The 13115-nt window shown below is 31.7% G+C and overlaps 1 protein-coding gene across 1 annotated transcript in view; it reads left to right on the forward strand.

The window, feature by feature from the left end:
* The first annotated feature begins 353 nt into the window (after positions 1 to 353).
* LOC121422085 overlaps positions 354 to 13115 on the forward strand; it is a 32560-nt gene continuing 19798 nt past the window's right edge. Inside the window, exon 1 of the mRNA XM_041616892.1 lies at positions 354 to 529. The gene's annotated coding sequence lies outside the window, so the exon portion shown is untranslated. The remainder of the gene's footprint in view (positions 530 to 13115) is intronic.

Raw genomic sequence — 13115 nt, forward strand, 5'->3', positions numbered from 1 at the left:
ACAGGTCAAATAATTCTTTATTGGTTATGATCCAGTCGGTGGCAGTGAACTTTAATATCAAGAATAATAAGATATTTTCAGTGATTTGCTGAGTTGCCTGTGTTATTTCCCCTCAGTTGTTGTCGAAGAATTCCTCTGTTCATCCATCCTTGCAAAATGCTCTTTTACTGCTAAATAATAAATTTCATCTATGAAAAATATTGCATTCATTTTTTTCAGTTCAATTTGATATCCATTGTTGTTGGGCTGAATGCAAGATGTCTATGTCTTTCTGGTCGTTCAATCGTGACACGCGACAATAGGTTTATGCCAAACGTTAATATTTCGACAAAAAAAAGCCCGTGCGTGGAGAGCCCTTTTCTCCTCATTCATTAGAATCATATTTTCGGAGTTGAGGTGAAGGATATTCGCATTTCAGAAGGGACGAGGTCGCCGTGCTGAGCACAGCGTTTTCGAATCGGGATTCCAGAGGGCATCTGTGCCATAGAAATCTCGGTTGGAAAAAATGAATTTATATGCACAGCTATCGGTAAGTACATTTATTTTATTCCAAAAGATTATTACTTTGTATGCACTCTGAGGAGAAAAGGTGGGAATTGAAGCCATTATTCACGTATTTGGAACCCTAGAGAGAAAAGGCCCCCCAATAAGGTTCCTTATACGTGCTCAAGAACCTTATGATGCAATAAAGATCCTGAAGAGGTTCCAAAGTGGATTTTTAAGGTAATTTAGAACGTTTAGGAACTTTTAAAGGTTCCAAGTATAGAAAAAAACGAATTTACATGAAGATAAAGCTTGGAAAAACATTTCAAATATATTTGATTAGTGGATTTTTAATTACGGCTTTTTCTAAGACTTCCCCATCTACAGTCGAGCTTGATTTTTTTAAATAATAATAAAGCAGTTCTTGTATACCATGTATACAGCATATCACATTATTTTATAACGTCCTTATGCGCTTCAAAGGAATTGTATATTGTCCCTTTAGATTTAGTCCCTCACCCTTTTACAGGGCAGAATCGGGTGGAATAATTGAATCTATTTTTATTTGATTTTACATTGATTTTCATAATTTTCACCGTATCATTCGTCATTCCAGATTTTTAGCCTGAAAACTGCGTCTTTCCTGAATTTTTGCGCTCTCCCGTTTTCCATCTGGTTAATCCTTGGAAAACTTTGGACTCAGTGTATCTGTATTTCCATCCTTCCCTCGATTGAGCATATATTTAAAGTGTTTTATTTGAGGCAAGAATACCACAGTTGGTATAACTAGTAACCATCAAGATTTCGTTTTCGTATAGACTGCTCTGATGCTCCTATGCCGTTTTTGGTATTTAATTCAATTCAATTCTTTTTATTTCATTTCCATTCAAAACATAATACAAAGTAAAAGAAAATAATACAAATCAAGTACAATTTTACAGAAGGGCATTCTCCGTAGAACAAACAAAAATAATAGCATAATATATTAGAGCATAAATGGAAATGGTACATCCATAGGTACCCTAAAAGTTTCTAAATTACCTTAAACGGACATTTTGGAATCTTTCTTAGGTTACAATCGATTATTTCATTGCTGGAAACTAAAATCTGAAACAGAAAAGCTCCGGAAATTACTTTTAACCAATTGATAGTGGGCTCGGCATCATCCGTGCAGCGCCAATTCAACGAAGCTCTATCCCTGAAATCGCTGACGCCAGGGTAGCAGCAAATCACATCTTTAAACGTTTTGGGTGTTACGCTGCCGGGGTTTTAACTCGCGTCCTTCCGGTTAAAGGATGAACTAACAACTGAGCCAACACACTGGTATAAGGTTCTTTATCAAAACAATTTAAGGTTCTTGAGCACGCAAAGAACCCCTTTTGGGATCCCTTTTCATGGGTGTTACATTACGGGACATACGGGCTCCATTTCACACTTTTTTTAAAGAGTGAATCATTTTATATGTTAATTGTTTTGTTCCCTAGTTTGATTCGATGTGAATTGTAATGCAGGTGGGGGTTTTTCTTCTTTCTCTATAAGATTTATGCACATATAAATGAAGGTTACACAATAAATCACATTCAAATAAACACAAAAAAAAATAAAAAAATAAAAACACAAACTTGATCATAAATCAAGAAACAACAATTGTCTGAATTATTACAAAATCAATTTAAATTGCTTACACTTGTATAATTGTTAACAGGTCGTTAATGCAATCGTTACAAATTAATTCGTTTTCTGTCATTTTCTATTTGAAGTAATTTTAAGTAGTTATATAAGTTTACGTCCCGCAAAATGATTTCAAAAAAGGGTTTCATTCACAATCACAAAAATTATTTCATAGTATCTTCCTTTACATTACACTTTGGACACAAATTGTTTATTATAAAATTCCTTTTGAAAATGTTACTTCTCACCGGTAAGAGATTATATAACTTTGAATTGAACTCTTCGTTTTTTTTTTTTCTCTTAGTTGAATAATATTATTTTTAAATATATTTGCCCTATTCGCATCAATATCAACTTTGTTTCCAAATATAAACAGCATTTATTGTTGAAAATGTTATTTAAGGGAATACTTCTCAGATCACAGATACATTTCACATGCAGTTTTCAAAATCGATAATTGTGGAACGATGAATCTTTGAGGTCGAATGTTGACGCTAGTGTCATTTCATTTGTTTTTAATTCATATTGCGGTATTGCTATTTTTAAGTTCTGTGTAGTAAAAAAAACAGTATTCTAACTTCTTTCTATATAGATTTTTGTCTGGTTGTTTTTCCATTATACGTAAACATGTACTCCAAGAAAACAATGTTTGTTAGGACTATAGACTACACCAGTCTTAATAAAAATAAAGACTGATTATCAAATAGTATGTGTTTATTTTACCAAACTATCTTATTTCAAATATAATTAGAGTTACGGTAAAACATACAGACGTTCTTTAATGTGTTAGAAGTTGTAAGAAGGTCCCAGGCCTCCAATATTTCTAGATAAAAAGTTTGTCTTTCGTTTAGCAAGTTAAGTGTTTTGGTACTGAAATCACAATTAAAAAGGAAGGAGATACTCAAAGGAGGTCAAGCCAATTTGAGAACACTTTTTTCAAGTTTTTATCATATTATTAAAAAAAACTTCCTAACCATTTCAACCGAAAGCATAGCATTTGGTGGCTTATATCAATAATTTGTATTCCACCAATATCATAAATTTCTGGTAGGTTACATCTATGTTTGATTTTCTTTTGTTGTTCCTAATGAATTTAGACACTATATTATTCAATCTTTTCATGATTTTTTTTTTTATGGGACGGAATCAACAGTGCTCTAAAGTGCTACACATTTAAGAATTTTTACTCAACCAAACATAGTTAAGTTTCGTCTTGATCGATTGTCTAGAGTCCTTTTTTCAATTCAACTATTTTTTCTTCCAACTCCATGTTAGCTCTTTGCCACTTATCAGAATAAATAAAGTGCGTATCAAAAAAAGTTTTCACTTAGAAAAAATCCTTTGAAAGTATACATTTGTAAAATCCTGATCATTTTTCCACATTTTAACATTGGTACAGATCCATTTAAGCAATTGACGATATAACTGTCGAAAAATATTTCCGCTTGAGTGAGCACCACTTACTTTTGAAAAGTTAGTGAAAATGATTTGCGCAGAACTTTGAAATAGTTATGCGAATAAAAGTAGACCTTAGTCATGAAGAACACGTGGAATTTAGCAAGAAGAATTTATTTGAAGATATCTTTTACCTTTTTTTAACTTGCTTCCTTGCCCAAAACACTTCGAAGAGTGCATTGCGCCCCATCCCACTTCCCCACATACCGAGGCCATCGTGACGATATTTGTTTTACACTGAGCTGTGATTTACATGAGATGGCTTAGGCTTGATTTTCATTTTGTTAATCATTGTCAAGCTTGGGAAAAGTGTGGAGAAACAAGTATTAATGAAAAATGAAATATAAACCCACTTTAAATGATAGAAACTTAGTAAAAAAAATGCTGAAGATGTCTGATATAAACTTTTGTTCAGATTCAGTTATGTCCTCAGATCCAGCTGGCACAAAAAGGCTATAAAGGTTGTGCTTACTATGTATTGAAATTTCAATTCGGGTGGCAAAGTTGTTACAAAATGCTTGAATGTATCCGTTTTATTTCAATCGACTAAAAGTGCAAGGGAAATGTATGAGAAATGTTTCGCAGGTAAGTTTGGTTTCGCCCTTTCCCCTTGACACAGCGTGAAAACGAGCATTTCTGCGCAAACAGATTTCTGCGAGCTTTGCCAAAATGGACAGTGCTCACTCAAGTGTAACATTCTGTCAAAACTTTTACTTTCATTGGATAGATGAGACCCAAACCCAAGATAACATGTGAAAAAAATTACCAACATGTTGTATATTTCTTTATTCCCAGGGCTTTTTCAAAGTGTAAACTTTTTTTGATACGCACTGTAAAATGACCTTAATATTTTACAGGTTAACAGGCAAAATTAAAGATTATATATTTTGATATTTTGATATCGTATATCTATATTTATAATACAGTTGATTATATCCATATAGCAATTGCACGAGAGAAATTAACAATTACAGTACCTTATATTATGATAAAACTTTGCAAAACTTGCAAATGGTAACAAATAAGTTGCATCGATTATAATCATAGGCAAAATGTGTGCACTAATTTGACTTTACATTGAACAGAGTATAGTCGTTATGTAATAACAGAAATGAATTTACGGAATTTACCGCATCACTAGTATCCGTTGGAAAGCTCGATTTTTTTTGTAGATTTCAAGTCAAATGTAATCTGTCTACCTGGTAGGATGCGATAGTATGCGAATGCCGATTCGGATGACTTAGGACTTGAATAAATTGTTTGCTTGTTACTGGAATACTCCATTAGGAGTGGAGATTGTGCAGGCAATCTGAATTGTGTAGACGACTTGGAATAGGAGGACTGGGGTATTCATAAAGCGCTTACCGTTTTCGTTCTGATATGCGATTGCAAATGACAGCATCGAATATTAACATCAAATTCGCTTGATTCTTCAAAAAAACTGTCCTAAAATTGTTCGAAATAGAAATACTCAAAAAGTCATTTTGCCCGATTGATCGTGGGCCCGGCTGCCACTGTGCAGCGCCAAACAGGGTAGTAGCAAGTCCCATTTTTTAACGTTTATTGGTCAGAACCCCCGACCTCCCGGTTGTGAGACGGACGCACCACCAACTGAGCCAACACGCCGATATAGGCGCCGTGTATCACATATTTTTGTACTAAAAATCAAAACAAGTAGTCATTTCTGGAACAAATTGTAAGTATCAAAGAAAAATAATAAATTGGTGGGTACAATGACAACCAGCAAAAACTATATAATTCCTTAAAAATATGTGGGTATCGAAATCGATAGCCTAACTTGTAATGCATAGGCAATGCCTTGAGCACTTAACAAGGTGGATATTCAATCCAGTTCAATTCAATTTAATTCAATTTATCTACATTCTCAACAAAAACCATGAAAAACGGACATAACATACATAAGTAAAACATTATTATAATATACAAAAAAATATGGGAATGAGGGATTTACGAGGGACTTTATAGACATTGACCCAATATGTAAGACAAACCTGATAAATAATCCAAAAAACAGATAGCATAAATGAAAACAGATTTGTGCGTGATGTAATTGCCCTTGTTATTATTAATGAGATATTTATATTCTTCATAATTATATTTTTAATGAATTAATGTTTAGGAAAAATGTAATGAAATGGAAGAAAATGACAGTTTATTTGAATTGAATTGAATCGAATTATTATTGTTGTTATTATTATATCATTATCATCAATATTTCCACCGTAAAATTTGCCCGAATAGTTATGAATTCCTATTACAACACAAGTTCTTTATACATTGAAATAAATTTTAGTTGGTGGGAAATTAGTTATTCAACTTAATTGGTTTGCGGTTTCCATGAAATTATGGTGGGAAATTAGTTATTCAACTTAATTGGTTTGCGGTTTCCATGAAATTTATTTTGATTCCTAAAAATATACTCTTTTTCAAATATTATGCAGAACATACAAATCTATAACATTATTCGCAGATGCAGCTAATTGTTTGATTATTCTTAAAACTTAATCGATCTGAAGTATGCTCACTTTCATTCATAATGGAAATATCTGCGTTGAACATATCAAAGAAAATATAATGAATATTTGAAGAGCTCACTTGCAAAAGGGGTTATGTCCATTTTCATCAAATTTGATGTTTATGTCTTGATATATAGATTTTTAGTAGCTCTATAAGATGAAACCAAAGAAAAGTTTGAATTCCTATTAAGAAGTGAATTAAAATGGCCAAAAAATCACCCTGTTTTCAAAAGTATTTAGGTACATTTCAGTTTAGTTGCGAAACAGGGGGTTAGGTCCACACATATTTTTTGGGAAAGAATATCTTAAAAATATGAAGGCAGGTAGATTTCTCTAATACCCAATTTCATGTTCTCATGTTTCATGAAAATTCAGTTTTGCATAAGAATATTGCAATATGGGAGAATTAAAAAAAAATTAGATTTTATTGGAGTGGACCTAACCCCTTTTGCAACTAAACTCTTCTGAAGAACTCATTTATCAAAAGGGGTTAGGTCCATTTTTCATAAATTTTATTGTGTTCTGTCTCTAAACCTCTAAATTTTTATTCAACTTGATGATTCCAAAGACAATTTGAATTTCAAATGAAAACGTGAATGGAACTGACAAAGAAAAATCTTATTTTTAATAAAAGGAGATTGGATTCATTTAATTTTACTTGCAAAAGGGGTTAGGTCCACAATGATATATTTTTTTAACATATAGAAAAAATGAAGACAGGTAGATTTATTTTATACCCAATTTTATGTTCACATGATAGGGTAGTGCATCATGGCAATTTATTTTCTCATGAATATTGCAATAAGTGAGAATAAAAAACATGTTTTTCGGAATGGTCCAAAGTGGACCTAACCCCTTTTGCAAACTAAACTCTTCCTTTGTAAAATGTAATAATTTGTTTTTCGTATTTATATATGAAGAGCTTGATTCCAAAAGGGGCTAAATCCACTTTTGACCAAAATTGATTTGTGAATATAAATATATATATTTTAGACGTGAGAATCAAATGCAACATATTGCATTCGATTTTTTTTTTAAAGTTGGCAAAAATTAAATGAAATTTGATTGTTGATCCTAAAAGGAGCTAAATCCGAAACAGTTCTGTTCCAAGAGGAGCTAAATCCACTATGCGGTTATTTGAAATTGTTTATTTTTTCTATCTTAAATAGAGCTATGCATCCAATTTTTAGGTACATGTTCAAGTTCACACCAATTTTCTAAGTTTGCTGAAAATAAAAGAATTTTACTATTTTTATAAATATTTTTGGATTTAGCTCATTTTAGATATCGAAAAGTTACCGTCCTTAGAAAAGACGACAAAATATCTTTGGAGTGGCTATCGACACCTTGTTTGAAGCCAACAAAATGAGTCGTGCAGAGACGGTGGCTAGCGTTGAAGTTGTTTGTTTTATTGGTAAACAACAAATCCCTCTATTGAATGAATATACGATAGCATCATAAGTAATTGTTACAGAGCAGAAATATAATGATACAATGCAATTGTCATATCCTCATTTATCACCCGATATTTCGACAATTGTGAAGTTAAGTTGTCTCAATTTATTTAATGGTAAATATCAGTGGCGTAGACAGGTCCTTAGACCTGGGGGGGATGATCCCTAGCTGGGTCATATATATATATATGTATATATATATATATATATATATTATCTCCTTCATTCTTTATATTCATATATATTAATATATATATATATGTATATATATATATATATATATATATATATATATATATATATATATATATATATATTAATATATATGAATATAAAGAATGAAGGAGATAACGTACTCGATAAAAACAAAATATCATGGGCCAAAGCAGACGAGTTAAAGATAACAAAATAACACGATCTGCCTCATGGATTATCTCGTGTGTCTTTTAATCACTTTGCTTTCAGCAATAAACAGGGCATCCAGTAATAAACAAACTTCCTTGCACATTTTTCATGGCAGTAATCTTTTGTTTGATTAATGACAATGAGTAAAGATGATCATAAGAGAAATGTCATTTGTCGGATGTCTAGAACATGATCTAGAATAACTAGTATTCCTTATTTCTTATTTTACTAGTATAGTAGTATACTCTTTTAAAAGTAGCGATATTGTTAATGATCAAACGAATGAATCAACAACTAAAGGAATAAACAGCCAAATAACTAAAAAAATATCAATTACAATTATAGTAATAGGGGTAAAATAAAAAAAGCTCAACATTATATTTCTTATCCACGTGCAGATATGCGGACACTAAAATGATAAGCACACTCTGTTTAAAATTACCATGATTACAAAGGCTTGATTGAATTAAGTATGGAAATGAAATAAACCTCACCGGGTTGTCGGAAGTAAACTGTATAGATAGTAACTTGTTATAATTTCGATTCATTTCTTATTATGTACCTTGTTATGATGATTATGATAAAAACATAGGTAAGGAAATGTAACAGTTTATAACCTTCAAACCTAGAAGACTGCGCACGTACAGAAATCACTGGTATAAGTAATTCCAAAATACATTGCGCCTCGACTTACTTCTTCTTGAAACTGGAAGACGTTTATTTTCACCCAATATAGTTATGCAAAACAGTCCTTAACAGTAAAGGATTATAATGCCCAACATGAAGGAAAAACAGGCATACTAATGCTTCATATGGCAGTATCAGGTAACACGCTCGAAAGGAACATACTTGCTAAGTTCCTATTCTCTTGAACGACTCAATAATCAGTACATGTATAAGTACAAAAGTATGAACGCTAACTTAGACCATAAATTAATCTTATCCATGGATTGATTCAATCTGCCTTCGTGAATTAAGGCATGTCTATATATTGGATGATTCTACCTTCTTTGAAAAGCGCAAAGTACTCTGAAAAAATTAGTGAAATAGTTCACTCTTTAAGGAGTGAATATATGAAAGAGTGAATATTGAGTGAAAAAAACCTCGGATATCACTGAGGCCATCCAAAATTTGCACTTTCATTCCAAAATCATTCATTTACTAATTCGCTCCTTAGAGACTGAAAATTTTCACCTTTCCTTTGCAAAGTAGGGGTTGAGGACATGGCCAGCAGGGAAAAGGGTCAGTGTATGTGTATAGGTAATTTCTTATTAATTCGTTTGAACAGTGTTAATGTGTTATGAAAGCAATTGCTCTGAAAGGGAGTGATTAAGCAACACTTTCTTAAATCTGTAATGAAATATTTTGAACTTATCTCCTTTGCAAATACATAATTATTATAAGGAAATGTACTTGGTGAAACTCTGAATAACGATCCTTAAATGTATATGACGACGCAAGACAGTTGTTATTACTTAAAACTTGCAAGTTGTAAATGCATATAAGATGATTGACTCTGAATAAAAGTCCAATTTTGATCATGTTTGTCATTGCTGTACGTTATGATTATTACTGCTATTATTATTGATTGATTTTAACTAGCATTCATTGCTTTATTACTGTATAGTTTTGCTTCTTCCCCCACAGAAACCTGGGGGGATGATTGTACACACCATCCCCCCCACCTAGAATTCTGGGGGGATGCATCCCCCCCATCCCCCCCGCTATCTACGCCCCTGGTAAATATCTACTAATCCGTAAAAAGCAATCAGAAAAGTAGTAAAAAGGTGCTGTGTAAATGTGTAATTTATCACCTGATATTTCGACAATTGTGAAGTAAGTTTCTCAATTAATTTAACGGTAAATAACTACTAATCCCAAATCATTGAGAAAAGTAGTAAAAAGGTGCTGTGTAAATGTGCCTTTGTTGTTGTATAGAGTAGGGGATGTTGTAAAAATGAGGAAAATTGTACAAAATTTTAATATACATGTATCTTAATCGACTAATGTTCGCTACAAATTGATGATAATGTGAGTTAAAATAATTGCTACGTACCATATTCAAATCAGTCGAAACTTGGCTATGCCAACACGAACGTACATACAGCGCCCAGACACCGGCCCAGACATTTGTCACCTGCTAACTGGTATGCCTATTTAAGCGTGAGCTGTTGCCCGACGAGTCATCAAAAGCAACTAACACCTGTATTCGTGCATTCCTCTAACAGTATACTTCATTTTAAAACCAAAAACATGACAATTAAGAATTTTGAGGAACTGAACAAATATAAGTGGCAAATCGAGAAAATCTGCAATTTCATTAATACTCTTTCTGAAGCAATAATTTCCATAAATTCATATCTAAGAAGAAATAACTCGTTATACGGTTTGATTCGAATGGCAATTCACTCAAAATATTCAATTCAATTAATCCGCATCTACAGTATCCGCAAAAATGGTTTGCCACTACATTAAATCCCCCCCCCCCCGTAGTAAACAAGTCATTTGAAAAATCACTTGCTTACAGTAATTATGCAACACAATAACTACATACAATCTGTTTTTCATTTCGTAATTTCCAATGGATAAGCATCAGAAAAAGTGTAAAATTTGCTTTGCTAAAGATATTTATGTTATTCGTATTCAATTTCTATTATCAAAAATGTCTAAATGTCTAAATGTCTAAAAACGAGTAGTAATACTATATATAACCTGTTTCCCTCAAAAAATACTTTCACCAATAAATGCTGTTTACATTGGGAGAACAAACTTGATATTAATGTAAATTGGGCAAATGTATTTAAAAATAATCTTATTCAAGTTAGAGAAAATAAATTACGAGAGTTCAATCTTAAGTTATTATATAATCTCTTACCAGTAAGAAGTAACCTGTTCAAATGGAATTTCGTAACAGATGATTTGTGTCCAACATGCAAGGTTAAAGAAGATATTATACATGCTTTTATTGACTGTGAAGTAAATAAATCCTTTTTCAAATATATCAAAATTATTTTGCGAGAAGTTTACAATGTAAAAGTAGAAGTAAACATCAAGCAGTTACTTAAAGTTGAAAGTGATAGTAAAACAAATACCTTTGTAACTATTGCATTTTGGTCAATATATAAAGTTATTTTGGATAGAAACAAATCAGGAATCGAAAAAAGAAATTTTGTTTTGAAACATGTATTTATAAAAGAAATTAAAAAACGGATAGAAATGTACAACATTGCTAGTAAAAAGACCAAAAAAAGAGATGAACTGCCCAAGAGCTTGTTAAGATTCATGTAAGAAAACCTATGTAACGTAGATATGACTTTGTAATTATTATAATAATACTTATATTTTTCATGATTTATGATTATGTAACCTTTGATTAGAATGTGATTTATTGTGTAAACCCTGATTTTGATGTTAATAAATCCTCTAATAGAGGCAAAAAAAAAAAAAAAAAAAATGTCTAAATTGGCAAAAAAAATCTACGTTTTACAGGGTTTTTGTTCCAAAAGAAGCTAAATCCATGAAAAAAAAATTCACAACTTCTTTAAAAATTGATAATGAATGCTAATTTTTTTAAATTATGATTTAATAATTAATTTAAGATGATAGTTATATCCTATATATCAAAATAAAACAGCAGTGACGGAAATCGGTGAATTAACAAACCTTGATTTGCAGAAAAATACCAAAAGTCGATTTAGCTTCTTTTGGAACAAAACTCTTCTTATACTAACATTCTTTGAACTTTCCTTTAAATTATGCGTTGGTGCTACATTTTCAATTCCATTTTGGAGAATGTTTTAAAATACCCCGTATCTCTAAAATATGTTGTCTACATAAAAACCCCACGTTCATAAATTTGGCGAAGTTCGTCTGTAATGTGTTTGCTTTCATCGTGCTCATTATTTCAAAATGATAATGGTGATCAAAGTACATATTTTATTCATTTAATTACATTATCGCGCTCGAGTGATACATGTCATTAGAACCTTTGAATCGTGGCGAGAATGTAGTCGCTTTTGTTCAGTCTGAGCTCACGAAAAAATGATTATTAATTCGGCAAAATAAACTTTTAGCTACCTTCCTTGTAATGAACATTTCTAATGGCTTGATATAAGCGTGACGGCATTTCGTTACCCCCTAAAACATAATAATCAGTCGTGCGATTTTATTTTCTAAAGGGGGCGGGGGCACCAGATGTCACCGCTCAAGCTTGTCAAAGCCAATTTCAATAAATGCTGAATTCTGATTAACCATCAGCGATAACTATTGACCTATGCAATATTCAATTCAATTCTTTATTCATTCAAATTCAAGTAAGTTTTAAAAAAACATATGTGCAATGCAAACAAATTAAAAATGCATAGTATGCATACGAAGTAGATCATTTTATAAATAAACAAAACATTGCTTTGATTAAATATCATAATTGAATGAAAGAGAACTTGAGAAGAAAAGCAAAGACCTTGTGAGAATAAGTTCTCAAATGAAATTATAATATATATTATACAGGCATTTCTAGATCATTTTAATAATGTAGGATGACATCAAAAACATGTAAAATAGAGAGAGCAAAACAAATAAAACTTGGACAAGGGGGGTTAAGGGGGTTTAAATAAATTTAGATTTGTGTATGATCGTATGATACGAGGAATGGAATTCCAAACAATGGGAAAACTAAAGCGGGATTATTTTTTTTGTGAAGGTTGAGGAAACTTGATGAAAATCATTGTTTGTTGGAGTGTTATCATTTTGAACATGAAAGTGATTGGTTGACGCTGTGTGAGCGAGTGAATAAGTTGAAAATATTCGCGGAACAAATAACCTGCAAAAATATTATTTTCATTAGGTCTTTAAATTTGATCCCTTTACTTGAGGCTTATAGAAATTATGTGAAGCTGTCAAATTAATGGGGCTAGAATTGCCATCTTTGATAATACCTGCATTTGTTAGACGTAGAAAATTAAGGTAACATGTTATTTTAGATAGATAAACAGATATAAAGAAAGAAAGATAGATAGATAGATGGATGTATGAATAGATAGATAGATATAACAGTTTATTAAAATATAATTGCAGCCAAAGCCGAATTAGTTCCATTAATTATTTTATC

The sequence above is a fragment of the Lytechinus variegatus genome, chromosome 9 (genome assembly GCF_018143015.1).
Source record: "Lytechinus variegatus isolate NC3 chromosome 9, Lvar_3.0, whole genome shotgun sequence".
NCBI classification, from domain to species: Eukaryota; Metazoa; Echinodermata; class Echinoidea; order Temnopleuroida; family Toxopneustidae; genus Lytechinus; species Lytechinus variegatus.